Source organism: Oryctolagus cuniculus, chromosome 18, assembly GCF_964237555.1.
Source record: "Oryctolagus cuniculus chromosome 18, mOryCun1.1, whole genome shotgun sequence".
NCBI lineage: Eukaryota > Metazoa > Chordata > Mammalia > Lagomorpha > Leporidae > Oryctolagus > Oryctolagus cuniculus.
In genome coordinates, this window is record NC_091449.1 from 22,990,848 (window position 1) to 23,018,801 (window position 27,954).

A 27,954-nucleotide genomic window follows, 5' to 3' on the forward strand; every position below is an offset into this window, starting at 1 on the left:
ATAAAAATTATAAACAAATTTTTTTATTTGAGAGAGAGAGAGAGAAAGAGAGCAAGAGAGAGAGAATTATAGACAAAGAGATGGAGAGACAGAGAGAGAGGTCTTCCATCTGCTGGTTCACTTCTCAAACGGCTACAATGGCTGGAGCTGGGCTGATCCAAAGCCAAGAGCCAGGAGCTTCCTCTGGGTCTCCATGCAGGTGCAGGGGCCCAAGCACTTGTACCATCTTCCACTGCTTTCCCAGGCTATAGCAGAGAACTGGATTGGAAGAGGAGGAGCCAGGATATGAGCCAGTGCCCATATGGGATTCCGGTGCTACAGGTTAGCCCACTATGCCTACTATGCCACAGCACCAGCCCCTAAACATATGGTTTAATATGACCACCTCTTAAGGAGAGTTTGCTCCAGTAATGCAAGGTTGGTTTAACATTTAAAAATCAATGTAATTTACCACATTCACAATGAAGGCTATATGATTATCTCAGATCTGAATGCAGAGTAACTGACAAAATTCAACACTCCTTTTAAAAACATATCTTAACAAAATGGGAACTGAATCTCCTTTATAGGATGAAGCACATCTATTAAAAACCTTTTTGTAAATACCAGACTGGGCACTTTGCCTCTAAGATATGAACCTGAAAAGCATGTCCATAACCTCCACTTGAATTCCTCATTTTACTGGAGGTCAGAGCAAATGTGAAGATGAAATAAAACGCATGCACATCAAACAGGAAGATGTAAAACACTCTTTATTCAAAGGGAACATGAATATGTATGTAAAATAATCCCAAGAAATCTATAAAGAAACTACCAGAAGTGCAGCAGGAAGCTGGTAAGTCTCCAGCATCCAAGGTCAGTACATAAAAACCAATTATATATTCTATATGCTACCAGTAAACAACTGAAAATTGAAATTTAAAAGATATCACTTACTATAGGGTAAAAGCACTTGTAAAATATCTAGGGATAAATTAGCAAATGCTGTACAAAACCTAGGCACCAAAAACTACCAAAGAGGGCTTGCCAAACTTTTCTCACAAAGGGTCAGTTGGGAAATATTATCAGCTTTGCAGGTTAAGTGTGGTCTCTGTCATACATTCTTCTGTTTTCACATTAGAGAAATGTTAACACCATTCTAATCTCATCAGCATTACAAGAATAAGCTGTGGGCTAAATTTTATCTTTGGTCTATGATTGGTGAAACCTTGTTACAAAGGTTTTGTAACAACCTGAGAGGAACCTGAGAGGAAAAAAAAAACTTCATAAAGACCACAATACAGGAAAAGTTATACCATGCTCATGGACTGGAAAAGCCAGTATTGGTAGTTGTTTCAGCTAGGACACCAAACACTGATCCTTGGGATCCTAAAAGAGTTTTTGGTGTTGAGTCATAATGATTCTAAGTCTGGTTCAATTCAGCACCCACCTGATGTGCATCTGGAGTCCTTACCCCTGAGAGATGATTGCTAACAGCTATGAGTCTACACAGCTCATATGGAGGAGAAATCCCTGATTCAGATGGACTGACAGTTGGTGGTCCCTGCCCTTGTGTTTGGATGATCTTGGAGCCCAGTGTGAACCAAAGATGACCTCCTCCTGTGTTCATTATTTGTAAGTAGCATTAAGGATGATCAAAAAAACAGTGAAACGTGAAGGCTGTGTGGTGAACAGGCACCAAATCTGCTGGCAAAATGCATGAGCTCTGGAGTCAGACAGCCTGGAAAGGGTGTGATGCAGTATCCAGGTCTCTACCTCAGAAGCCTGCGTGGTCCAGCCAGCAATGCTGGGCACACTGGGCCTTTCCAGGAAGGCGTGCGCTGACTCTAGGAAGTACAGAGGAGCTAGGGGCGTCTCCGAGGGAGCCAGTGTTCTGAGCCTTGGCCTTGGGCTACCAGAATGCAGGAGGCGGGGGCTCGCCTGTGTCATCGGTGGTGGTTGCGTGACAGGAAGAGGCCGAGAGAAACTCGGCTCTGCAGCCTCATTAAAGTCAGAGAGGACAGCAGGAAGGCTTCCAGCAGTCTCTCACGGGGAAATTCTCCACTCACATTCGCTGGTGGCAGGCCCTGTACACACACAGGCATCTTCAATGCCACTCTTACTGCCATGGCTGCTGCTAGTGCCGCTGTTGTGTGGGTGTGGTTGAGGAGGCCTGGTCACTGCCGTGTCACGTGGGGACACAGTAACACACGAGGCAGGGCCAGCCCCTGGTCTCCCCAGCGCACCTGTCCTACCCTGACCTCCTGCAGCCGAGTCCCCTCCCTGGCCGGATCCAGGTTGCTCTCCTGGCCTGGCTTTGACTTGGCTCTGCCTTCTAGAGCTGGCTGACACCCAACCACAGGCTGCCCTGAGGATCCTGCAGCTGTGACGTCCTGGGGGTGACAGTTACGCAGCTCCTGGACTTCACGGTCTGGAACAGTCCTGTTGTGACCGCCAAGACCGTCTGGTGCCAACTGCCTGCGCCCGGGGGTGGGAAAGTCAGGAAGCACGAGAAATCCCTGACGAGGCTCAGATTCTGGGCCTTACCCCCTGCCCTCCGGCACTTCTGTGTTTGTGCCTCTCACTGGTGGACCACTAGCCTGTGCTCTGTTCGTCCTGTGTTCCGCATGCATCAAGCTGATCGGTGTGTTGTCCGCTGTGGAGGAGCCATTTCCTACTATGCTCCCAGGATCCAACAGCACACAACCAGCCCTTTGAGGGCGAAGGCCTCGGCCCGCTCCCCCCTTAAGTCCCCGGACCCCACCCACAGAGTAGCACACCTTGTCAACTGACCCTCTTGTGGCTGGAGTCGCCCGGCTGGCTTTACCCCCGGCAGCTTCACTGATGTGTGCCTCACCCCACCAGTGTTACACAACACTATAAAGGTGACAGTCCCATCGGGAAGCTTACTGATCCTCTCTGCCTATACCTCAAAGTCTCTAACCACCCTGGGTTGGTAGTGATCCCTCCTCCAAGGCACAAACGGACGCTTTTCCTTTGTCACTTGGTCAGCCAGTCACCTGTGCAACAGCCAATCCCCTGCCAGATCAGGAGACTGAGATGAAGCCACTAGAAGCACGAAGCAAAGGGGTCAGAGGAGGAAGGCGACCAAACGGTATCCGCAAGGCAGGGTGTCAAGAGAGGAGCCCCCAGGGCAGTGGAGTGTCCCTCCAGCATCTAGGCCCCTGGGGACAACTGCAGTCATCACATATCTGGGCGCAGGTCCTGGCTCTCTGAGTTGGAAACTCTACTCCACGGACCCAGAAGGCAGCTGAGGCAAGATATCCCAGACGTCTTCTAGGAAGCTCATTTGCCAAAGGCCAAGCTGTCACCAGCTCTTACGGCCCTGCCCGCTGGGGGCTGCCTGTCTCTCGACAGCAGGACATAGTCTCCTTCCTGCTACCGGAGACAGGAAGAGCCCCACAGGTAAGCCATTCCTCAACTCAGCTCCCAGCTTCCTCGGGGTCAAAGAAGGAGGGCCAGAGAGGAGAGCTTTCAGATACCCTGGCAGAGAGGCCGTCTCTGCTCACGTCTGCCAGCTGTGGGCTCTGTACGGAGAGGCCTCCAAGGCCTCTGCTGATGCTTCAGCTGCCCCTGTTGCCGCCCTGGAGAGAGCTGGCTGCACCACCCGCCTTTGTATGGTCACTGAAGAAGACCTAGGCTTGGGAGAGAACACTGAGCCTTAATGGAACCACAAAGTGGCTGAGGACACCGAGGCCTCTTCAGAGAGCAGGGCCACTCGGCCTCCTCCTTCTTTTCCTATGGGGACCCACAGAGCCCTCCTCAAGCCCCCTCCACCTGTAGCCCTGTCTCCCCGGCCGGCCCGTCACGGCTTCCGCACTCGCTTCCACCATCCCAGGCAGTCCAGCTGCAGACTGCGTTATAACTGGCGCAGACACCACTCTATCTTCTTGGCTCCAGGGTGACCCCGTGTGAGCTTCCCCCCATCCGCCAGGGCCAGCCGGAGCAGACACTCCCGTACCAAGGCCACGTCTCCACCACTCCACCTGCTTCCATGCTCAGCTGCTCCAGCCAATTTTAAAACCTCCCCTTTGAACCAGGAACCACCCCTCAGCTGAAATCCTGGGGTCCTGATGGACAGAACAGAGAGCTACTCCGCCCGGTGTCCTGTTTTCTGGCCCACCTGCCAGGGATTCCACAGTCGCCTTCACTCGAGTAGGCAGCCGCTCTTCAGACAGGTGGCCAAACTTGGCTTTGACTCTGATGACATCGCTAGGGACACCACACCGGAACCTAGCAAGTTGTCTTTGAGTCTCCCTCTGACATCTTTATCAATTCTTTCCCTTTGGGAAACCTTACAGGATCAGCAGAAGTGCCCGGCCTCACCCCCAGTGCAGTCCACGGACCCGGTGACAGCATAGGTGCCCATCGATGCTCTCACATTCCACCTGTGGTATCCCTGTCAGCACCCAGCCAGCCTTTGGTGGCACCGGGGCCGATTTTTCACTGGTGCGGTCACTCTTTCATGCCACGCATCCCACTGACATACACAACTCTGAGGCCTATTGCCCACCTTTTGCAACACTAATCCAGGCCAATTTGCATTTGTGGGATCTGCAGCCCTCTGGGTAAGCTGCAGCTTTGGGGTCATTGTGTCTGGCGTGGGCTGCAGCTCCACGTCTGGAGCAGGCAGCTTTGGAGCAAGGCGAAGTGGGACACCCAGCAACGCAGCTCATGACAGCCCTGGGCACTGCGGTCCTGTGGGTCTATAGCACCCACCCCTGTTGCAACTGGAGACCAGCACTGCCGAAAGCAAATCTGCCCCCAGGACACTATCTTTCCTGTCTGTAGCCAAAGGACCTGCTGCCAGCTGGGCCAAAACATACCACTACTACTGGGCATTGCTAAGCAGCGGCACTGACGAGGAACACTCTGCGTTTATAGCAGCCAGCGCCTGTGCCAAGCGCATCTGGGGCAGTGAGAGAGGCCAGCATCAGACCTCTCTAGAAATGCTTCATGCCTAGGGGCAGGCTACGTAGGGAACGCCTTGCCATAGTACACTGGGAGAGTACGTTGTAGTCCAACACACCTGTGCTTGGAGATCCTCATGTTCTCACCTACAGTCAGAGCACCTGGGTCCCTTGGGTCCAGAGCACACGTGTTGCAATGGAAGGGGCCAACACTACCCACATGTGGAGTGGTTGGAGCACTTGGGGGTCCATCTGGTTTGAGCAAATCTGTTACTATCGGAGGGTCCTTCACCACTCAGGAGACATTCGTCAGAGAGACGCTTCTGTCCTTGTGCTCCAGGAGACACCTCATGTCTGCCTGTGCTGTTTGAGCGGTGGTGCCCTGTCCATCTGTGCTGTTTGAGGGGTGGTGCCCTGTCTGCCTGTGCTGTTTGAGGGGTGGTGCCCTGTCCGCCTGTGCTGTTTGAGGGGATAGCACCCTGACTGACTGGACACACTACGCTCAGAGCACCTGGGACACACAGCCCACAGCATATGTGGTACAATGGGAGGAAGTACCACCATGGCTGTGCTACAGGATACTTGTGTTCTCGCCATCATTCAGAGGGCAGGGACGCTTGGAGGCTGAGCCCTTCTAGGGAGGCATCCCAGGACAACAGCACACACTTTTAGGAAGACACTTCTCACCTTCACTCAGACTGTCTGAGCACTACCGCCACTGACGTGGAGCAGTGAGCATCCCTCCAGAAATGCCTAGACGTCAGCCATTTGGCTGCTGTCCTCCTCAGCAAATGTGTCTCTGGCGTGAGAATAGCAAACGGTAGTCTCTCCTTGAGGTTCCCTTTGCCTAAGGTTTCTTTGGAGACTGAAATGTTTGGCCCATTCACTTTCTTCTAGTGAAAGGCATAGTATTTCAGCAACTATAAGCAAAAGCCATTGAGAAGTCCTAGGTGACCACTAAGCGCCTGAGTGGGCCTTGCCTTACTGGAAAGACAGAGTCCCTTCTAGTTACGCCACACGAACTTCAACACTTCTCCGTCATCCCAGAGCAAGCGACAGGCACAACAGTTCAGGATGCTTGTGTACGTCTCACGGGGTAAGGTTCCAGGTGGGGCTTGTCCTAAGTCAACACACTGGCCTTGAGAAAGCCCACTGTTGAAAGAAGAAAAAGATTGGTAAGTATCAACCATGCCATGCCTGGCATGAATGGCTAGTTTGGCAGACCCAAGCTATGGGCCAGTTTTTCTTAGACTGGCCAGACTCCCTGCTGCCTATAGCTGCCCTTTGTTGCAATGGTGCAGATTATATATGTATATATAAAATTTATACTTCTATAAATTTATATATTTAATATATAAATGAATGAGTGAAAGTTCATGGAAAATAGAATTGAAACATAAGTTTAATTTGGTACCAAAAATGTAAAATCCATGCACAAACAAAGTCTCCAAAGAGTTCATGGAAAATTCATATTATGAAGAAACTATACATGTGTAAATATATATAGTAAGGCCGGTGCCGCGGCTCACTAGGCTAATCCTCCGCCTGCGGCGCCGGCACACCGGGTTCTAGTCCCGGTCGGGGCGCCGGATTCTGTCCCAGTTGCTCCTCTTCCAGGCCAGCTCTCTGCTGTGGCCCGGGAGTGCAGTGGAGGATGGCCCAAGTACTTGGGCCCCGCACCCCATGGGAGACCAGGAGAAGTACCTGGCTCCTGACTTCGGATCAGCGCGGTGTGCCTGCCGCAGCGGCCATTGGAGGGTGAACCAACGGCAAAGGAAGACTTTCCTCTCTGTCTCTCTCTCTCTCACTGTCCACTTTGCCTGTCAAAAAATAAAAATAAAAAATATATATAGTAAATGCATGTATATATATATATGTGTGTGTGTGTGTGTGTGTGTGTGTATGTATGTGTGTGTATATATATATATATATATATATATGAGAGAGAGGTGCCTGACCTATTCACTTTCCTACAGTGAAAGAAATAATATTTAATATTTGCAAAGACACCTAGGATCTAGCTAGGATGTAAACATCCCTGTTCTTGTTCATCAGTCCTCTTTGGTTATATGTTTTGCTCAGCTTTGGTGAGGAAGGGAGAGAAGGAGGGGGAGAGAGAGATGGAGAGAGAAAGCAAGCCAAGTGCTTGGTGTTTGATCTATTTACTTTCTTATAGTGAAATAAACAATACCTAAGCAACTCTAAGTGAAAGATCTGTAGGGTCTATATCTGCTTGCTCTTGTTCAGTGATCCTCTTTGCTGTTTTTCTCAGCTGTGGAGGAAGGAACTGACTTATATGAATAGTGATACATTGAGGTAGACAACTTACCTTTTTGGGTTCTGTATTTCACCAAATACATGTGGCACAGCTGCACTTTGTAACTGCACATGCTGACACCTGAACTCTCTTTTTTGGGTGTAAGGGACAGCGGTCTCACAAGAAGTGAGGTTCACAGGAAGGGATGTCTTGTTCTCCCCTCCGGGCTCTTCTCCCACCTGGCTATGCACAGGAAAACATACTCGGAAATTTTTGTCTTTAAAAAAATTTAAATGTGGGGCCGGCGCTGTGGCTTACTTGATTAATCCTCTGCCTGCGGTGCCGGCATCCCACAAGGGCACCGGTTCTAGTCTCGGTTGCTCCTCTTCCAGTCCAGCTCTCTGCTGTGGCCCAGGAGTTCAGTGGAGGATGGGCCAAGTGCTTGGGCCCTGCACCCGCATGGGAGACCAGGAGGAAGCACCTGGCTCCTGGCTTCAGATCGGTGTAGCTCCGGCTGTGGCGGCCATTTGGGGAGTGAACCAACAGAAGGAAGACCTTTCTCTCTGTCTCTCTCTCTCACTGTCTGTAACTCTACCTGTCAAATAAAAAAAATTAAATGCTTTATTAATGCCTTTCTTTTTAGTTGAGACTTAGGGAAATCATTTCCTCACACTGTCGCCTCAACTAGAGAGGATGGCACACATCCAGCTGGGCCTAGAGGAACAAAGGAAGAAAAAGTCATGGCTGTCTTGTAATTGTTGGCAATTTCTGCATGTTATATAGTGCATGTTATATAGTGCACACCATATAGTGCATATTATATAGTGCGTGTTATATAGTGCATATCATATAGTGCATATCGTATAGTGCATATTACATAGCTATATTATATGGTGCATATTATATAGAAGTGTTTTCATGCTTTACAACAATCAGAAAAAATACTCTTTTCAATAAAATTCCTCAGTAAGTTCTAGCTGGAAAAGCAACCTGGCTTTCCCCTTCCCCTTACAACTTCCCACAGATCTGGAGCCCTTATGTATCTCCACCAGACCGAACTCCTCCGAGGATGATCTTCCCTATGGCAATCTACCATCGGGATGAGCCACGGAAGCCGGTGGGGAAGAAACACAAGCACCTCACTCAGGTTGCGAGAATATTTCGCTGAGTAGATTCTATCCTAGACATTACACTAGAGCCAAGTGACATGGCTCAAAAGACATGCTTCCTTCAAGGGAATTTATAATAAAATATGAATGACAAATGACTATATCATAGTTAAAACTTGGGGGGTTACAAGTAAGAATATGAGAGCAGGTTAGAGGACAAAAAATAAGAATTAATAAATCCTTCAGAAACTAAGGTAACAAGCTAACAAAACAATGAACAAAATAATAATGAATCCTTTCTTATCAATAATCACTTCAAATGTTCATATGTTAAACTCCCTAATCAAAAGTAGTTAAATGAATCAAAAATTACCCAACTATATGCTGTCGGAGAGAAACTCATTTTATCTATCTATCTATGTATCTATCTATCTATTTATTTTGACAGGCAGAGTTAGACAGTGAAAGAGAGAGATAGAGAGAGAAAGGTTTTCCTTTTTCATTGGTTCACCCCCCAAATGGCCACCACGGCCAGTGCACTGTGGCTGGCGCTGCGTCGATCCGAAGCCAGGAGCCAGGTGCCTCCTCCTGGTCTCCCATGCAGGTGCAGGGCCCATGCACGTGGGCCATCCTCCACTGCCTTCCCAGGCTACAGCAGAGAGCTGGCTGGAAGAGGAGCAACTGGGACAGAATCTGGCACCCTAACCAGGACTAGAACCTGGGGTGCAGGGGGTGCAGGTGCTGCAGGCGGAGGATTAGCCAAGTATGCCACAGCGCCGGCCAAGAAACTCATTTTAGATTTAAAGACACACATAATCTGAAAATGAACGGATGGAAAAATATTTCATGCGAGTGGCAACCAAGAGATAGCTACACTTATAGCAGACAAAATAGACTTTAAGTCAACAACTATCACAAAATACAAAGAAGGAAGTTATAAACTGATACAAGGGACAAATTACTACAAATAGAAAAAATAAATAAATATATGTAAGCTCAACATAAGAGAACAAAAATATATAGAGGAAACATTGGCAGGACTCAAAGGAGAAAAAAATCCTCCAACAATAATACAAAATTTCAATACTGCACTTTCGATAATGAATAAAACATACAAAGAGAAAACCAACTAGGAAACAGAGGTCTTAACACCCAAGACCAAATGGACACTGCTGCCCTCAGTTTGGATTTGCCAATACTGGTTCCACAACAGATCCTGTATTATCACCGGAGCTGTTTCAGTTCCTGCTGGCTGTGGTCCTGCATCAATTCTACCCAGCCAGGTTCCTGCCAGGAGACATGGCCTGCTGAGTCTCCTTGGTAGGCTTGCCAACCTCTGCCCCCAGTATTTCGTCAAGCACTCCTGAAACTTGGCTCTGGCCCCATTTGTCTATTGGCTGATAGCAGTACTACCCACCTAGAAACCCAGTAGAACCCCTAGGCACACAGCCTGACCCTCGTTACATTGTGAATCAATGCAATAGCCCTATAAATGGTCTCTAGTCCTTCGAAAACCCAGTCTGAAAAAGGCCTGTTCACTCCAAATCCGCTGGGAGACACAGCTGTCTGTGACACTGGAGGCGGGCCTGAGAACTGTCTTGGCTGTGGACCTGAAACAACCCTTACCTCAGTTATAGCTCACTATGACCACCAACTCAAGTATGGCCACTAAGGCACCCAACCAGTGAGCCACAGGAACCTTTACAGAGACCTAGTTGAAGCTAACTTGCGTGCTTGGCAACAGAGGCACTGCCCTGAAGTGGGCAATCACATCCTGGTACCTAGCCACTAACTGGTCTGAAGCCTGGGTTTAGGGAATCACAACAGACAATCTTCTCTGAAAAAGCCAGAATGCAAAGATCAGTGTGAATATCAGCGTTGTCAGTACAGAGACACTGATGCATGACCACTAGGATCAAGAACAATCAGAGAGGCGCTGGTGCTGTGGTGCAGCAGGTTAAAGCCCTGGCCTGAAGTGCCAGCATCCCATATGGGCGCCAGTTCTAGTCCCGGCTGCTCCACTTCTGATCCAGCTCTCTGCTATGGCCAGGGAAAGCAGTAGCAGATGGCCCAAGTCCTTGGGCCCCTGCGCCCGCATGGGAGACCAGGAAGAAGCTCCTGGCTCCTGGCTTCGGATCAGTGCAGCTCCAGCTGTTATGGCCCTCTGGGTAGTGAACCGTGGGTGGAAGACCTCTCTCTCTGTCTCTACTTCTCTCTGTAACTCTGTCTTTCAAATAAATCAAATAAATCTTAAAAAAAAAAAAAAAAGAACAGTCAGAGAAACATGGCATCACCAAATGAGCAAAAGAGGTGCCAGTGATTGACCCCAAAGAGATGCAGATGTGTGATCTGCCCAACCAAGAATTCAAAAACAGCTAGTTTAAGGAAGTTCAGCAAACTTAGGGAATAATTCAGAAATGTAAGCAGAAATATTTAACATAGAGGTTGTGACAGAAATGTTGAACACATTTTGGACCTGAGAAACAATGCATGAAATGAAAAGTTTAATAAAGCACACTGACTGCATAAAAGTCAGTGAGATCACCAGGCTGTTCCAAGCCACAGATTCCATTGGGAATAAAAAGCAAAGCATGAAAAGTGATGGAGAAAGCTTATGCCATCTGTGGAACAACATCTAAAGAGCAAATTTAGAGTTTATTGAAGTTCAAGAGGGAAGAGAGAAACACAAAGGGTAGAAAACTTATTTAAAGCATAAAACTTTCCAAATCTGGAGATAGGCACCCACGTACAAGATCAACTGTCACCAATGAGACTCAATCCTGATGAGACTACCCCAAGACTTACGCTAATCAAACTGTCAAAAGTCACATATAAAGACAGGATCCTGAAAGCAACAGGGAGAAGCAGCAGGTGACATCTAAGGAAGTACTCATAAGCCTAGAAACAGCCTACAGGCTTCTCAGCAGAAACCTTACGGGCCAGGGAAAAGCAGGATGGAATATTTAAATTGCTGAAGGAAAAAACTATCATTGGAGAATACTGTACCAAGTACAGCCATCCTTCAGAAATGAGGGGCAGGATAAGGCTTTCCCAGACAGACAAAAGTGGAGAGAGTTCATCACCTCCAGACCCATCTTACAAGAAATGCGAAAAAGGAGTTCACTCTGAAAGTATTCTAATTAGTAACATGCAAACAATCTGAATGTTTAAAGCTCGCTGGCTATAGGGATTAAACAGTAAATTCAGAATACTCTGAATGGTACTGTAATCATGGTGTATAAGCTACATATCTTTAGTATGAAGATGAAAAGACAAACTATCAACACTTACTAAAAGAATTAAAAGATATGCAACATAAAATTGTAAACTGTTGTGGCGGGTGCTATGGCGTGGTAGGCCTCCACCTGTGACTTTGGCATCCCCTGTGGGTGCTGGTTTGAGTCTCGGCTGCTCCACTTCCAACCCAGCTCCCTGCTCATGGCCTGGGAAAGCAGCAGGGAATGGCTCAAGTGCTTCGGTCTCTGAAGCCACATGGGAAACTCAGAAGAAGCTCCTGTGCAGGCGTACACCTTCCGGATAGGTTAACGCCGGCGAGACCTCGGAGACACCAGACGCGTTTATCGGCTTTTCAGCTTCCACTTTATTTTTCAGCAGACTCGCGTTACATGTCGCGAACGCCCGCCCTGTTACCGACATTCATTCACAACTCCTTCATTCACCACTCCCGCTTACTACTCGCATTCATTCACAGCTCCCGCCTGTTACCGGCGTTCATTCATAACTCCGTCTGTTTCCGGCGTTCATTCACAACTCCGCCTGTTACCGGCGTTCATTCATTCCTCCGTCTTTTTCCAGCGTTCATTCATTCCTCCGTCTTTTACCAGCGTTCATTCATTCCTCCGTCTTTTACCAGCGTTCATTCACTCCTCCGTCTTTTACCAGCGTTCATTCATTCCTCCGTCTTTTACCAGCGTTCATTCACTCCCCCCGCCCACCGTCCACCTATTTATATATATATCATTCACGGAAAACATGTTACCAACTAAGTGTGGGAAACATGCAATAACAGGATGCTTAAAGTCAAAACAGGATCTTGCAATTAGCAACGGGCAGGGTGGAAAAAGCCCAGCACTAAACTTCTTGTCGGGAGCGGCACAGCTGGCCAGGCTGTCCCGTTCCCCGACACTCCTGGCTTCCGGCTTTGGATTGGCCCAGCTCTGGCTGTCGTAGCCACGTGGGGAGTGAACCAGGGGATGGAGATCTTTCAGCTTCTCTCCCTCTCTCTCTCTCTCTCTCTCTCTCTGTAACTCTGCTTTTTAGATTAAATAGACAAATCCTTAAAAAATATAAATTGCTACATCAAAAATTCAAAATGGGGAGACTTAAAGCAGAATTTTCTTTTTATACAAAGTTGAGCTGTTGTTAGTTTAAAGTAGCCTGTTGTCACTGTGTTTTTCTGCTAAGCCAGATAACTGCAAAGCAAAAACCTACACCTACACCAAAATAAAAAGCAAAGAATCAAAACAGACTATTAGAAAAATCAATCACAAAGGAAAACTGTAAGATGGGAGAAAGGATCTATAAAACAACTAGAAAACATGAAGGTGCCAGTAGTAAATCTGTACTTAATAATTACCTCAAGTGTAAATATATTAAATTCTCTAATTGCAAGAAACAGAATGGTTGAATGGAGCAAACACAAGACCAAAGCATATGCTACCTACAAGAGACTCACTTCACCTGAGAAGATACACATAAACCAAAAGTAAGGGAATGGAAAATTATATTCCATGCAAACAGAAACCAAGAGAGAGCAGGGTTGGCTATACCAATATCAGACAAAATAGATTTTAAATCAAAAACTGTCTCCAGAGACAAAGATCATTATATTACATTTTTACAACATGATATATAACAATGATACATAATATATATATATATTATATCCAACCTCAGAGCACCCAAGTATATAAGACAATTATTGATCTACTTTACTGAAGAAATTGATAGCAATACAATAATAGAATACTTCAACAGCTCACTTTAAATAACAGAAAATCCAGATTGAAAAATCAATAAATAATGGACTTGGACAACATTGTATACCTAATAGACTTAAATATAATGCAAATTTTCACCAGTATAATTCTTTACACATTCTTCTCAAGTACACACAGACCATTATCCAGGACAGACCATGTGCTAGATCATAAAATAATTTAAGAAGATTAATGTCATTCCAAGTTTCTCTTCTGACCACAATGAAATGAAACTGGAAACCAATAAGAGCAAGAAATTCACAAACATATGTAAACTAATTTGCACATGAGCAGCCACTAGGTAAAAGAGGTGATCAAAATGGAAGTGAAAAAAATCTCTCACTGGATGAAATAAAAAATAAATACTACCAAAACGTATGGGACGCCTATATTGAAATAAAGATCTCAAATAAGCAACCTAAGTTTACACCTCAGGGAACTAGAAGAAGAAAAAACTAAATCCAGTGGAAGGCAGGAAATAAAATGTCAACATAAATAAAGAGAGAACAGAAAAAAATAGGAAAATAATTAGCACACATGGAGTTGAGTTTTGAGAATATAGGTCCTTAGCCACACAAACAAATAAAAAAGAAAAAAGACTTAAATAAGATAAAAAATGAAAGAAGAGACATTGAAAAGCTTGCTTCAGAAGTGGAAAGGTTCATAGGGGACTATTATAAACAATTATATGGCAAAAGATTGGATAACATAAAAATAATGAATATATTTTTTTAAAAGATTTATTTTATTTATTTTGAAAGAGTTACAGAGAAAAAGGGGGAGAGAGAGAATAAGAGATCTTCCATCATCTGGTTCACACCCCAAGATGGCTGCAACAGCAGCTCTGGGCCAGGCTGAAGTCAGGAGCCAGGAGCTTCATCCAGGTCTCCCACATGGGTAGCAGGGGCCCAAACACTTGGGCCATTTTCCACTGCTTTCCCCAGGCCATTAGCAGGGAGCTGGATCAGAAGTGGAATGGCCAGGACACGAACCAGAGCCCATGTGGGATGCTGGCATCACAGGTCGCCTTGCCCACTATACCACAAAACTGGCCCCAGTGATTAAATTTCTATAAAATTACAACCTGCCAAGACTGAATCAAAAGAAATAGAATTGTGATTGTTTGGATGCGAAACTATTGGATGTGGTTTTATTGAGCATTGTCAAATTTGTAAGCTTCGTAGGGATGGACATCACATTTATAATGCCCTTCTATATGTGCTACCATAGATGCGAAATTCTTGACCTTAATATTGTCTTCGAAAATGTTAAATTGAGAATTCTGCTAACTTACAGTTTATGAGTTGGCACACTGTATTACTACAAGAAATGTTTGATTTTCGGCACAGTGCAAAGGTTCCTTAAACTGCATATGTCCTTTTTTTCTAATTCTATTTTTTTTTTTTGACAGGCAGAGTGGACAGTGAGAGAGAGACAGGGAGAAAGGTCTTCCTTTACCGTTGATTAACCCAACAATGGCCGCTGTGGCCGGTGCACTGCACTGATCCGAAGCCAGGAGCCTGGTCTCCCATGGGGTGCAGGGCCCAAGCACTTGGGCCATCCTCCACTGCACTCCCAGGCCAGAGCAGAGAGCTGGACTGGAAGAGGGGCAACCTGGACAGAATCCAGTGCCCCGACTGGGACTTGAACCCAGTGTGCCGGCGCCGCAGGCAGAGGATTAGCCTATTGAGCTGCAGCGCCGGCCTCTAATTCTATTTTTTAAAACACATTTTAAATGTACTTTCTCATTTAGTAAAAATTGTCTAATTGATATGAAAAAAAAAATAGAAGCCAGAACAGACCAATAATAAATAAAGAGATCACAGCAGTAATCAAAAACTTCTCAACAAAGATAAGCCTAGGACCAGATGGCTTCAGCATGAATTCTACCTGACTAGAAAAAATTAACACCAATCCTTGTTAAACTTTTCCAAAAATATGAGGGATTATCTCCAAACTCTGTCTATGAGGCTAGCATCAGTCTGAGATGAGAGCCAAATAAAGACATCACAAGAAAATAAAACTACAGGCCAATATGTCTAATGACTACAGAAGCAAAAAATACTGATGGGGGGAGGGGGGTGGCGCTGTAGTGCAGCGGGTTAAAGCCCTGGCCTGAAGTGCTGGCATCCCATATGGGCGTTGGTTCTAGTCCCAGCTGCTCCTCTTTCAATCCAGCTCTCTGTTGTGGCCTTGGATAGCAGTAGAAGATGGCTTAAGTCCTTGGGCCCCTGCACCCACGCGGGAGACCAGGAAGAAGCTCCTGGCTCCTGGCTTCGGATAGGCGCAGCTCTGGCTGTTGTGGCCATCTGGGGAGTGAACCAGTAGATGGAAAACCTCTCTCTTACTACCTCTCTCTGAAACTCTTTCAAATAAATAAAATAAATCTTTAAAAAAATACTGAGGAATAAAATATTGGCAAACTAATTCATCATCAAAAATATTATATATTGTTACAAAATGGGAGTTATCCCACGGACGCAAGGCTAGTGTAACATACTGAAAATAATCAATTTGATACACCATATTAAAAGAATTGATGATCATCTCAATAGATACCAAAATGCATTTGACAAAGATCAACATCACTTCATGGTAAAAATAAAAACTCTCAACAAAACAGAAGCTAACTTCCTCAACATGATAAAGTCCACTTCTGAAAGACTCACTGCTAATATAAGCAATGAGAGAAAATAGAAATATTTTGCTCTAGGACTGGGGTCCACCAGGATGAAGCATGCTCTTGTGGTTCCTGCGCAGTGCTGGAAATACCGGCAAGAGCAACCTGATGAGAGAAAGAAGCTGCAGGCACAGCAGTCAGAAAAGGAGGAGGTAAAATTACTTCTCCTCGCAACTGACATGAATCCACATGTAGGAAATTCTAAAGATTCCATACAAGCACTAACGTATGGATTCAGTAAAGTTACAGGATACAAAATACACTGAAAAATCAACTGCATTTCTATATACATTTCAAATAGCAACCTATCTGAAGAAGAAATCATATAATAGCATTAAGAATAAAGCATTTAGGAATGAATTTAACCAAGGAAGCAAAACATCTACACACTGAAACTATGATACATTAATAAGAGAAATTCAAGAAGATGAAAATAAACGAAAATATATTCCATGTTTGTAGTCTGGAAGAATTGATATTGCTAAAATGTTCATACTACCCACAGTGATATACACATTCAATGAAATCACTATCAAATTGCAATGGTATTTTTCACAGAAATAGAGAAAGATTCTAAAATTCATACAGAACCACAAAAGACCTCTAATAGCTAAACAACCATGAGAAAGAAAAAACAAGCCTGGAGACACCACACTTCCTAATTTTGAGTTATGTTACAAAGCTGTGGCAGTCAAAAGTATTGGTTCTGGCATGAAAATGGACTCATACAGACCAACAGAACAGAACAGGGACCCCAGAAATAAACCAAGTATATACCGGCAGTAAATTTTTGAAAAGCCCAATCAAGATGGTACAACAGGGAAAGGATCGTCTCTTCAATAAATGGCTTTGCCAAACTGGATATCTATGTGCAAAAGGGTTAATTTAGACCTGTATGTTATCTACACCCCAAAATTGGCTCAAAAATGGATTAAAGACCTAAATATGTGGCCTGAAACTACAAAACTGCTAGAAGAAAACTCAGGGGGGGAATCTCCTTGACTTTGGCCTTGTCAATCATTAATTGGATATCCTCTCAAAAGCTGGGTAACACAAATAAAGAAGGGCTACTTCTTTCTCTTTTTCTCTCTTTGTAATCCTGCCTTCCAAATAAGTAAATTTAAACAAAAAAACAACAACAACAACAAGAAAAATGAGGGGCCCACGCTGTGTCATAGCAGGTAAAGCTGCCAGCTGCATCCAATATAGGTACTGGTTCAAATCCCTGCTACTCCACTTCTGATCCAGCTACCTGCTAATGCACCTGAGAAAGCAGTGAGGGATGGCCTCCTGCACCTGCATGGGAGACCTGGAAAGAAGCTCCTGGCTCCTGGCTTTGGCCTGGTCCAGCTCCAGCCATTTATGTCATTTGGGGAGTGAACCAGCAGAAGGAAGATCTCACTCTCTATCTGTAACTCTGCCTTTCAAATAAATAAATCTCTCTCTATCTCTATCTCTTTTTTTTTTTTTTTTTTGACAGGCAGAGTGGACAGTGAGAGAGAGAGACAGTGAGAAAGGTCTTCCTTTGCCGTTGGTTCACCCTCCAATGGCCGCTGCGTCCGGCGCACCGCACTGATCCGATGGCAGGAGCCAGGAGCCAGGTACTTATCCTGGTCTCCCATGCGGGTGCAGGGCCCAAGCCCTTGGGCCATCCTCCACTGCACTCCCGGGCCACAGCAGAGAGCTGGCCTGGAAGAGGGGCAACCGGGACAGAATCCGGTGCCCCGACCGGGACTAGAACCCGGTGTGCCGGCGCCGCTAGGCGGAGGATTAGCCTATTGAGCCGCGGCGCCGGCCTCAAATAAATCTTAAAAAAAAAAAAAAGGAATCTGGGGAAATGTTTCTCAAATAAAGTTTATAGAGAACAAACATAAACAAAGTTTATAGAGAACAAAATTAAAAGGCTTCTAAACAAAGGTCAGGGTCAGATATTTGTATTGGGTGGTGGGTTCGTGGATAATTATTATTAATTATTATGAATTATCAACGAGTCGATAAATTATAAATAATCAATGAGTCAAAAACACAGTCATGAGAGTGTGTCATGAATGAAGGTTAATGGAGAATCCAATTCATTCAAATTAATTAAGCATTTATATTGAGAGTTTTTTGTTTTTGTTTTTGTTTTTTGCTTACCAATCAAAAAGGCAAAAGCGAGCCGTCCGACATGCACCGTGTCTGCCAGAGTGTGGGAAACGGGGCTCCCGCAGCTGCGTCAGCGCCGCAGGCAGGTCCAGCGGCTTCCCTGGGGACGGCCAGAGGGGTCCCGGGCTTTCCCTCTGCGGGCAGCCTGCGCTGAGCCGGGGGCGGGAGGGGGGTCGCACACAAGTACATCCAGCAGCTACGAGAAAGCAGCAGTTGGATACAAGGCCCTTGTCTCTGAGGGTCCGTGGTGGAATGAGAAGGCCATGCCAAGATGGCCGCTGACAAGAGAGCGTCAGTTACTAGGAATGGCTTCCGACACCCCCTGGGAAACCACCCGGCAATGGAGCCTGCCTGGCAACGGGCTGTGATTGGATGGCTGTGGAAACCACCTGGCAACGGAGCCTGCCTGGCAACAGGCTGTGATTGGATGGCTGTGGAAACCACCTGGCAATGGAGCCTGCCTGGCAACGGGCTGTGATTGGATGGCTGTGGAAACCACCTGGCAACGGAGCCTGCCTGGCAACGGGCTGTGATTGGATGGCTGTGGAAACCACCTGGCAACGGAGCCTGCCTGGCAACGGGCTGTGATTGGATGGCTTTGGAAACCACCTGGCAACGGAGCCTGCCTGGCAACAGGCTGTGATTGGTTAGGGCAAAGACCGCCCCTTGACCGGATTGGCTGCCTCAGCTATTTAAGCTGCTGTACCAACTGCATGCCCCTCGCCTCTGGCGCGCTTTCACGTGACTCCCGGGGTCTGTGTGGTGACTCCACACCTCTTGCCCCCATCGCACTCCTCCTCTCAACGAATCCACAGCAACAAGGGTCCACTCCGCAGAGCTCCCTGCCCCACTCGGCCTGACCATGCACGTGGACTGAGACACCAAGCCAGGCCAGGCTAGGCCAGATGCAGGATTTGTACCACTGTAAGGGACTGAGAGCCCTGAAATTCTTACTGGGTTGGGGAAGGTTCCACATACAAGAGATTATCTTCATTCATCCCTTCCACTGGCTACCAGAAGCAATCCCGACACCCAGCGGATCACCAGCCCAGCCCACAACTCGGTGGGTGGGCTGACATCTGTAGGCTTCGCGAATCATGGCCTTGTACCGGCCCACGGGGCCCCTCCCTGCCGCGGCACTGCGGCTGGCTCTTGCTGTGCAGCCTGCACTTAAAGTACAATAACGTTTGAAGGCTTACGTGGTGCAGTGTCTTGTTTCTAATAAGGCAGACTTTGTCTTTACCTTATTAGAGAGTTATAGATCTGCGTTTAAAACATGCTGTGTGATGATAGGTGTAAAAGAAATTCTTCAAAAGATTTTTTAAAAAGTTAAAAAGAGAAAGGTCATGAGATGGGGACCCCAGCTGCAGTCAGAGTGAAGGGCGGGGGGGAGGAGAGAATTAAAGGGAGAGCTTCCAGTGGATCAAAACAATTCCACCTACCTTAGGGTTCCAGACGGAAGCCTGGGGACACGGACAGCAATATGACCTCGTATGACCTCCGTATGCGGATATGGCGAGAAGGCAGCCACTCCCAATCCAAGGAGAGAGCTCACGGGAAATCAACCCTGCCCGCAACTTGATATTGAGTTTCAGTCTCCAAAGCTGTGAGAAAACAACTTTCTGTTAGTTAAGCCCTCCACTCTGGTATTTTGTTCTGTGTTCCCCCTACTCACTGACTGATGTAAACTGTAGCCATTTTTACACCTAATCCCACAGAAATAGATGGCTTTGGAGTTTAACGGCTGAATGTGTTAGGGAAAGAGAAGAGAGCGCCACCAAACCACCACCGTCCCACACAGGGTGACTGTGGAGCACCCAGAGCCCTGTCTCCCGGAGCAGGAACAGCAGAGCCTTCACGGTAATGGAAAGAAAACAGATTTAGCTAAACAATCCAGTCCGTCACAGAGCAGATAATAACAATAACAATAACAAGCCTCTCAGGAATGGGAGGGATCAAATACCTGCAGTGGCTACAATATGTTGTTGTGCCCAGATCCTTAGATCCCCGCAGAGACCCCCAGAGAATCTATCACACCGAACTGCAAAAGCAAGGTTTATTCGGGAGTACAAGCCGCGACAGGGACCCCATCCAACCAGCCAGCCCAGCAGAGGCAGGAGTGAGGCCCCATCTTTGGGAGAGTTTTTAAAGGAAAAATGGCTACATCAGCAGGAAAAAAGTTACATACAGCACAGAAGCTCTGGGTGCAGGGAGTTGAGTTACAGGGGGGCTTACAGCACGGAAGCTCTGGGCGCAGGGAGTTACTTTGTTTAGTAATCTCTGTTGTGCTGTCCTTGGTCTACAGAGCTGGCTGTCCCTGGTAAGCTTTGATATCTCCGGAATGCCTGAATGCCTGCTTTTACAAGGACCCAGGTCTGCTATGGGAAATGGAGGCTGCTTTTTTGTTTTGTTTTGTTTTAAAATGGAGTCATTTTGGCTCTTCAGCGTCAACTGGTATGTTCAGTTTTCCAACATAAATATTTGTGAAAATACAAGGTATGCAAAGAAACACGGGAGATATGAGTCACACACTGGGAAAAGAAGAGGAACAAAAGATACTGCCTGTGACAGTGACTGTAAGTCCGATTCATCAGGGGAAACAATACTTCAAAGTAGCAATTACTAGTATGTTCACAGAGCTAAAAGTCACCATGGTTAAAATGTAAGGGAACAGGTACTGGCAGTGTTGCATCAAATAGAAATTATCAGCAGAAACAGGAACTTCAAAAAGGACAAAATGAAATTCTGGAGTTGAAAAGCACACTTAATGAAATAAAAAATTGACTACACGTTCTCAATAGTAGACTTGAACTGGGAGAAGGAACAAGCAAATTTGAGGATAGATCAATTGAGATTATGAATGCCAAAGAACAAACAGTGAAGTTTACGAGGGAGATAAACAGAGCCTTGGAGACATGTGAGAGACCATACACACTGTCGAGGAGATGAACTTGAGAAGGTGAAGTTATCACGTTCCCTGCCTTTTGTCTCCGTATCTCTATGGTAACTGGTGTCATGGTAACCGGCAGGTCCATCTGCCTGGCAGGCTGCCCGCCATCTGTTATGTAATGGTTTGGCTCTGGGCCACTACTGTCTATAAACCCACATAAGCAGCTGGGCGGCATGGCTAGATGTGGCTGTGCGGCTGTGTGTCGGTGTCTGTGTGTGTGTCTGGACACAAAGGTGGCTATCTCCTGTGGGCTCACCGCAGTTGGGGGCAAGTGGCTGTCCCTTGTGATTTTCTCACCACCACTGTGAGTAAAGGAGATACAAATGGACAAATGGCTCCGAGTTCTTCTCTGCCCTGTTGGAATCTGGATCTGCTTGTACTGGGTCCCAAGCCCCAGGCATACACACGTAATGATAGTACTGAGAAAGGAGAGATAAAAGAACAAGAATTTTAAAAAATTATAAAGGCTAAAAACTTTCCAGGCTGGCGCTGTGGTATAGCAGGTGAGGCCACTGCCTGGGGTGCCAGTATCCCATATGGGTACCAGTTCTAGTCCCAGCTGCTCCACTTCCAATCCAGTTCTCTGCTATGGCCTGGGAAAGCAGTGGAATATGGCTCAGGTCCTTGCACCTTTGTGGGGTACCCAGAGGAAGCTCCTGTCTCCTGGCTTTGGATTGGCGCAGCTCTGGCCATTGCAGCCATTTGGGGAGTGAACCAGCGGATGGAAGACCTCTCTGCCTCTCTGTAAATCTGCCTTTCAAATAAATAAATAAATAAATAAATCTTTAAAAAAAAGAAACAAAAATCTCTCCAAATATGTTGAAAACCAATACATACAGAAAGCTCAATGAAATCCATTCAGGATTAAGTTCAAAGGGATCCACAGAGGCATCATAGTTTAAAAAAAAAAAGCCAAAAATCAAAGACATGAGCACATTTGGAAAGTAAGAGAAGAATGGTGCATTTACCAGGAAAACTGCCCTAAGATCTACAGCTGACATCTCAACAGACGCAATGCAGGTCACGAAACGTTTAGGATAATGTATTCAAAATGCTCAAAGCACGAAAGAACCCATCAACCAAGCAGTAGTCCTAACTGTATATACCTTATGCTACATCTATAATGCAGTAAAGCTTTATTTCAGCAATAAAGGCAGCAGTGGGCATTTAGCTTGGCAGTGGGATTTAGCCCGTGCCCATGTTCCACGTCTGAGTACTTGAATTTGACTCCCAGTTTCAGCTCCAGACTCCAGGTTCCTGCAAATGCAGATCCTGCACATCAGTAGTGATGGCTCAAGTACTTGGATCGCTGCCACCCACAGGGAAGACCTGGATTGAGTTCCCGGCTCCCGGCTTCAGCCCCAGCCTAGCCTCGGCTATTGCGGACTTCTGGAGAGTGAACCAGTGAGAGAAGTGTTTCTCTCTCTCCCTCTCCCTCTCTCCCTCTCTCCTTCCCCTTCTCATTCCCTCCCTCTCTCTTTCCCCACCTTTGAAATAAATTAAGTTAAAGACCTGCCACGTTTTCTAAAAAAAAAAAAACAACCCCGAGATGAGTTGTTGAAAGCAGACCTGCCTTACGAGAAACACTAGCAGTAATTCTTCAGGCTGAAACCACGCGACTCCAGGCTGTATTCAAATTCCCACGGGAAGACAAAGAGCGCAGGAAAGATAGAGAGATCCTACCCACTGGTTTACTTCCCAAATGCTCAGAACAGACAGAGCTGGGCCAGGCCAACAATGGGCGCCCAGAAATCAATCCAGGACTCCCCCATGGGTGCCAGGGCCCCAAGAACTTGAGCCATCACCTGCTGCCTCCCAGGGTGCACATAAGCAGGAAGCTGGAATAGGAGTGGAGCAAGGATTTGAACCCAGGCACTTCCATATGGGATGCGAGTTTGCTATTAAGAGTCTCAAGCAGCATCTTAATAGCAATGCCAAACACATGGCCCTGGATTTTGGTAAGAGTGCTAAGACTGTTCAATGGGGAAAAATCTTTTCAACAAATGGTTCTGGGACAACTAACAGTCACAGGAAAAAGAATGAAGTTTGGCTCGTATCTTGCACCATTTATAAAAATTCATTCAAAGTAGATCAATGATCTAAATGTGAGAGTTAAAACTGTAAAACTCGTAGGAGAAAATGTAAGAGTAAACCTTCATGACTTTGGAGTGGGCAAAATATTCTCAGGTATGACAACAAAGCACAAATAAAAGAAAAAATAGACAGACTGTATCAGAATGAAAAACTTTCTAACTTCAAAGGCTATCATAAAGAAATTGAAAGGTGGGGCTGGCATTGTGGCACAGTGGGTGTGATGCAGGCATCCCATATGGACACCAGTTCAAGTCCTGGCTTCTTCACTTCTGATCCAGCTCCCTGTTCATGGCCTGGGAAAAGCAGAAGAGGATGGACCAAGTGTTTGGGCCCCTGATACCCATATGGGAGACCCTGATGGAGTTCCTCTCTTCTGGCTTTGGCCTGGCCCAGCCCTGGCTGTCGTGGGCATTTGGAGAGTGAACCAGTAGATGGAAGATCTGCCTCCCTCTCTTGGTCACTGTGCCTTTCAAATAAATAAGCAAACCCTTTTTAAATAGACAAAAGATTTGAATCAGTATTTCTCCAAAGACATACAAATGGCCAATTAGCACACAAAAAGATGTTGGGCAGCATTAATCATCAGGGAAATTCAAATAAAAACCAGAATGATATACTATTTCACCCTCACTATGATGGCTAGAATCAAAAGCCAAATAGGGACCACATTGTAGCTTAGTGGGTTAAACTGTTGCCTGCAATGCTGGCATTCCATAAGGGTACCAGTTTGAGTCCCAGTTGCTCCACCTCCAATCCAGCTCCCTGCTAATGCGCCTTGGAAGGCAGCAGATGGTGACCCTAGTCCTCGGCCCCTGACACCCCATGGGAGACCCAGATGAATCTCTTGGCTCTTGGTGTCAACCTGGCCCATCCCTGGTTGTTGTGGCCATCTGGGGAGTGAACCAACAGCAGCTCTGTCTTTCCTTCTCTCTCTGTAACTCTGCCTTTCAGATAAATAAATATTTTTTAAAAGCCAAATAACAGCAAGTGTTGGTGAGAACATGCAGAAATTAGAACCTTCAGCATTGTTGGTGGGAATGCGAAATGGTGCAGCAACTTAGGAAAGCAGTCTTTTAGTTCCTCAAACTCTTAAATACAAAGCTACCATACAACCCAGCAATTGGCTCAAGGCACATCCCCAAGAGAACTGAAAGTCTATCCACATCAAAACTCACACCTGAGTGTGGCGTTATTCAGAAGGGCCAAAAAGTGGAAAGAACCCACTTGCCCATCGGCTGATGAATGGATAAACAAACGTGGTGTATGCAAGTAATGGAATATTATTTGGTCATAAAAACATGCATGCTAAACATGGATGAACTTTGAAAGCATTATGCTAAGTGTTACATGATTCCATTCATGTGAATTGTCCACATAAGCAAAGTCATAGAGGCAGAAAGTAGATTGGGACTGCCTGGGGCTTGGGAATTGGAGAGGAGCAGCTGGTAATGGAATATTAAATCTCTAAATATAAAAGTAAAATATATAAAATATAAATATATAAATATAGCCTAAATATTTCATATAAATATATAAATAAAAATATAAATCTCTAAATATAGAAATCTCTAAATCTTGCCCTGGTGATGGTTTTATATATGCATGACTCTGATACAAACCACCAAATTGTATTCTTTAAGTGTGGAAGTGATATTGTTATAGGAACGATACCACAAAGCTATAAAAAGGAAAACAAAAAATTTAACAATAAAAATGGGGCACAAATACAGATCTAAAATATTAAAAGAACAGCAAAGGACAAACAAACCTTTCCAGGAAGAAAACTGCAGATCCAAATGGTCTTACTGGTGTGTTCTATCAAATATAAAAGACAGACATTTCATCAGTGTGACGCATACTCTTTGAGGTCATGGAGAAGGTAATTTTTCCTAACTCATTCTAGGTGACCACCAAAATCCTAATGCCAAGAAAAGAATACAACTACCAGAAATAAAAGGTGAATTTAGCAAGGTACCAGCGTAAATACATCTACATATATATTTATGATATATATATATGTGTGTGTACACACACATGCACACAAGTATTGTATACACGAGTACTAAAAATATATCCATGCATGAGAGAGCTTCAAAAAGTTCATCATCCGAGTCCCTGGCTTCACATCCTGGCTCCACGTTTGAGCCCAACTTCCTGTTGATGCACATCTTGGGAGGCAGCAGGGACTTGGGTCCCTGTCACCCACATGGGAAACCTGATTGAATTCTGGGCTTCTGGCTTGGCCTGGTCCAACTCTGGCTGCCATGAGCATTTGGAGAGTGAACCAGCAGAGAGAGGATGTCTGTCAGGGGCTGGGGCAGTGGCACAGCGGGTTAAAGCCCTGGCCTGAAGTGCTGGCATTGCATACGGGTGCTGGTTCTAGTCCCAGCTGTTTCTCTTCTGATCTAGCTCTCTGCTATGGCCTGGGAAAGCAGTAGAAGATGGTCCAAGTCCTTGGGCCCCTGCACCCATGTGGGAGACCTGGAAGAAGCTCCTGGCTCCTGGCTTCGGATTGGCACAGCTCCGGCCATTGTGGCCATTTGGGAGTGAATCAGTGGGTGGAAAATCTCTCTGTCTCTACCTCTCCCTGTAACTCTGTCTTTCAAAATAAATAAAATAAATATATAATAAAATAAATTCAAAATAAATAAAATAAGATAAATCTTGAAAAAAAAAAGATGTCTGTCTCACCTTGTCTCCTTTTCAAACAAATAACTTTTTAAAAGGATGAAAAGTTCACAAAAAATGTGTATTCTGAACAAAACATATATGGATTTCAAAAAATTTTTGTGCCAAATTCAACTTATTTTAATTTTTCTGTGAAATTTTGAAGTGCCCTCATACAGACACACACATATATATGTACTTTCTGTGTATTACCAATGACCTACTCAACAATAAAATTTAAAACCACTTAAAGAACATTTCCAAATCCCATAAAATATGAGAGGATAAACTAGCACAAAGTTGACCAAGACTCCACACAGAAAATCATAAAAGCAAGAGCGAACTTCCTCCCTTAAGGGCCGGATAATAAATAACACAGGCCTTGGAGGTCACACTGCACTGATCTCTCAACATATTCTTTGGATTCCTGTTGGTTTTTTTAAACTTTCTTTACAACCCTTTAAACATACTAATCTCCTTTTTCATTTATTGACCTTACAAAATCAGGCTAAGTTCCAAATGGCTCATGGGTTACATAATTTGCTATTACTGCAAAGCGTTGCTGAGAGAAAAGGTAAAAGACCCAGCTGTATGGAGATGTGTGAGATACACCCCATGTGGTGCGCGGAAGAAGCTAATATTGGCAAAACATCAATTTGGGCCAGGACACTAAAATCCAGCCAACAAAAATTGTCACCAGAGACATCGGTGCCCTTGGTGACACCAGGGTTTTAAGCCAGGTGGATCCTGCACCCCGCGGATGTGCCATCTCCTGTCGTTACACAGGTGACAGGTGGTTGGCTGTATGGGTCAGCTTGAAGAGAAACAGCCTGTGGGTTGGGCTGACAACCCAGTTGTGGCCCATGGTCTGCTTAGCAGCCGAGCCAAACACGGCCTCCCAGCAGGCAGTGCCTGTGCCCACTACAGGGGTGCCTGGTGCACAGTATCCCGAAGACCATAGAAAGCATCAATTCACGACGCGTCCATGACACAGGGAGACACCGTGGCTCAAACGGTTATATTCGGGGGCTCTGGAGTCTGAGCGCCTGGGACAAGAAGTCCTTTTAGGGCCACTACCAGCTGTCAGGCCGGGGGAAGGGTTCTAAGGCTCACACGCCTTTTTAAAAAGCAAACTTGCAGCGAGCAGTGAAGAGAACCCGCCTGCCAGCCCGGGATGTGGTCAGCAGCCCCTCTCCCCTGCCCCACCCCCTTCCCGTAGTCCAGCTCCTCTCCCGGGAGAATCAAGGTTGCTCCCGCCTCTCTGCCTTCGGGTAGGGTCTTCGTGACAAGGGCTGGCCGACTCACAGGCAGAGGTGATAGACGCTCCTGCCCCCGGGGGCCGGTGCTGGGCGAGCCCCTGCAGACCTGGTCGGTCGCCACCTACGGCGGGGGCCCGCTCGGTGCCAAACGCCCGCCACCAAGCGAGAGCAGGCGCGAAGCGCGCGAGGCCAGCAGGGGTTGGGCCGTTGGACCTCGCCCTTGGGCCTCCGTTGCGATGTCTTCGCGCCCTTGGCTCACGCACCCTTCCCTCACCCGCCTGGGGCTGAGCGCTATGCCTCGCCTCCGAGTTGGCAGCCAGGACACCGCTCTGAGGTTCCGGACTCCGCGCCAAGGGACCCCACGGCGCACGCAGCTGCTGTCCGCGGGCAACGGCCTCGGCGAGCTTCATACCCGCCTCCCGGGGCCACCGCGCTCCAGGTCCCCCTGACTGGCCATGCCCACCCGGCAGCTGCTGCACCGCTCCCTGGCCTGTCTTCCACCGGGGTTTCTGTCTCGCTGCTTAGCTTATGCGATCCAGGAGGCTCCAAGCTCCTCAGTGTTGGGCAGGACTCTCAGATGGAGCCAGCACTGGGCACTGGGAACTCCAAGAGGCTCGGCCATTCCGGACAGCTAAGATCTGTCATCCAGGGTGCAACCTGACCCTCCTCCATCACCACCCCGGCGAGAAAGAAGTTCCCCCTATGAGCTCCGTTCCATCCAGAGAACCTAGATGCCGGCCCCAAGAAGACTGAGCGAGCCCTGGGGAGGAGGAAGGGACAGCCGAAGATGGAGGACGGCCAAATAGTGACCCAAGTGTAGAAGCGCCCATCACATGCAGGCAATGGAGTGTGCCATCAGCATCGTCCGGGGAAGCGACCCGAT

General features: G+C 46.5%; 1 non-coding gene across 2 annotated transcripts; it reads right to left on the reverse strand.

Moving 5' to 3' along the window:
• Window positions 1-85: 85 nt before the first annotated feature.
• LOC103344939 (uncharacterized) lies at window positions 86-27,759 on the reverse strand. Of its 2 annotated transcripts, XR_011384248.1 has the most exons (5): window positions 27,118-27,759; window positions 24,914-24,960; window positions 19,540-19,705; window positions 7,486-7,758; window positions 86-6,062 (listed from the first exon to the last, which is right to left on the reverse strand). It is a non-coding gene; the product is annotated as an uncharacterized protein (transcript). The 2 variants fall into 2 exon arrangements; XR_011384249.1 differs by lacking the exons at window positions 24,914-24,960; window positions 27,118-27,759 and adding an exon at window positions 20,065-20,778 and having other exon boundaries at window positions 87-6,062.
• Window positions 27,760-27,954: the final 195 nt, after the last annotated feature.